Source organism: Babylonia areolata, chromosome 20, assembly GCF_041734735.1.
Source record: "Babylonia areolata isolate BAREFJ2019XMU chromosome 20, ASM4173473v1, whole genome shotgun sequence".
NCBI lineage: Eukaryota > Metazoa > Mollusca > Gastropoda > Neogastropoda > Buccinidae > Babylonia > Babylonia areolata.
The window spans coordinates 15,356,025-15,358,524 of NC_134895.1; the positions used below are offsets into that span (position 1 = coordinate 15,356,025).

Below are 2,500 nucleotides of genomic sequence, written 5' to 3' on the forward strand. Positions count from 1 at the left end.
TTTTTTTTTTGGTGCTTCCACTGTGTGTGTGTGTGTGTATCTGTGGACCGGTGTTTGACAAAGAATGTTACGAACCTATGCTTGAAGATTTAAAGACAGAAAGGAGAGAGAGAGAGAGAGAAGAAGAAGAAGAAGGAGGAGGAAAAAATACGTGGAGAAAGAAAGAAGAAAAGTGAACGTAATGAATACCATGTTTCTTGAGTGTGAGTGTTCTGTGTTTTTTCCGGCCGTGCACAGTGTTTTAATTCTGGTCAACCAGAGATGGACGTACAACTACTTCATGAAATGAATGAAAATGAGTAGCTAGCTGATGATTGTGATCGTTACAAGACAGGTTTGTTGTGTGGCTAAGCTGTGTGGATACGTTCAAAGAAGGTAACACACACACACAAACACACTACACCATTTCTGCTTCGTGAAAGCTGGCCGACTTAATCACATTGTTGATGATACAGGTGACTTGTTGGCTGTTTCTCTTTCACTTCGCTGGATTAAAAGTATCCGTTCTCACCAGCACGAAAATCAAAGGATAGGCATTCGTTTGGAAAGCGTTCGTTCAGTGCATTGCACTGATCTGCCACACACACACACACACACACACAAAGGGCTAATGTCAACTCAGGAAACTGCTGGTGTTTTTCTCTGCACAAACTTACAAGGACAACTCTTAATTAAGAGAGCACCAGAAAACGTTTGCAGTAAAAATGATGTATGTTTATAGTTAACAACAGCTGTCAGGAAAGAAGTGTTTACAGCTAAAAAGGGATATATATATATATATATATATATATATATATATATATATATATATATGAAATTAACAACAGGCTTCAGGCCTTTAGGAAAGTGTTTACAGCAAAAGGGATGTAATTGTCAACAGCAGCCTTTAAAAGAAAGCTTTTACCGTGGAGGGATGTAATGAACATCTGCAGCCTTTACCAATGTGTTTACAGTAAAAGCATGTAATTAACGGCAATAGCTTTTCGGAACGTGATCACAGGAAATGGATGTAATTTACAGGAACAGCCTTTCAGTGTTGGCAGTAAGTGGATGTAATTTACAACAGCAGCCTTTCAGACAGTGTTTACATTAAAGTGATGTAATTACCAGCAACAGCCTTTAGGAAATTGTTTACAGTAAGTGGATGTAATTAACAACAGCGGCCTTTCAGACAGTGTTTACAGTGAGGGGACGTAATTTACAGCAACAGCCTTTAGGAAATTGTTTACAGTAAGTGGACGTAATTTACAGCAACAGCCTTTAGGAAAGTGTTTACAGTTCAGGGATGTAATTAACAGCAACAGCCTTTCAGACAGTGTTGACAGTAAGTGGATGTAATTTACAACAGCCTGGAGGGAAATGTTTGTAGGAAAGAAATGTAATCAACAACGACAGCCTTTTGAATATGATTACCGTAAAGTGCATTCAGAAGAAAAGGATATTTTGATAACGCATAGAAAGTGTTCACATTAAGGCGGTTCTGTTTTTTTAAGGGGTGGGGGGGGGGGGGGGGAGTGTTGGAACCATTAAGAAGGTATTTTCACGTAAATAAACCATGTATTTTACCTTTTTTTTTTTTTTTTTTTTTAAGATTTCTGATATCGGCTCAGAGAACAAGAAAAAAGACGTTCATAACGAAAGAAGAATATTCATAATTGAGAGAAGAGAGAGAGAGAGAGAGAATAAAGTTCAACTTTGATTAAAATAAATAACTGAACCGTTCACATTGATAGGGGACAGTAAGTCTCTGATAGGAAAACGTTTAAATAGAACAGAGAAAAAAAAAAACACACTTCATAACTTGAATATAAAACAAACGCCCATGCGGCAAACATTTATTTTAATACTGACTGTGCAAAAACACATCTTGTGCAGCAAGATCACAAGTTGACATGCTCCTTTTTTTTTAATATCCACACTCACGGAATCCAGCAACTCACAGCTAAAACAAACAAACAAACAAACAAACAAAAATCCAAACTTCAGAACTCTCCGACAAGTTCATTTCTCAGTTAAACTGAACGCTTATTTTACACCATAACACACCCCATACCTCAGCTTCTATGTCCAGCGAGGACTCTGAACAACAACAACAACAACAACAACAACAACAAAAAGAACAGCAAGAACTGGACCAACAACAACAACAAAAATACAACAGTCTGCCCAAACGGATATCAATTACATGTGTGCTGTTGTTGCCTGTAGATCTGTAAGAACAACAACAACAACAACAACAACAACAAAAATACAATAGAGGACTCTGCCCAAACGGATATCAATACCTGTGCTGTTGTTGCCTGTAGAACTGAAACAACAACAACAACAATAACAACAACAACAACAACAACAAAAATACAATAGAGGACTCTGCCCAAACGGATATCAATACCTGTGCTGTTGTTGCCTGTAGAACTGAAACAACAACAACAACAACAAAAATACAACAGAGGACTCTGCCCAAACGGATATCAATACCTGTGCTGTTGTTGCCTGTAGA

At 37.7% G+C, this 2,500-nt stretch overlaps 1 protein-coding gene across 3 annotated transcripts in view; it reads left to right on the top strand.

Annotated features, from left to right (window-relative positions):
• The window catches only part of LOC143295254 (3',5'-cyclic-AMP phosphodiesterase 4C-like), a 632,856-nt gene that overhangs the window by 428,634 nt on the left and 201,722 nt on the right, over window positions 1–2,500 (top strand). The window lies entirely within an intron of this gene.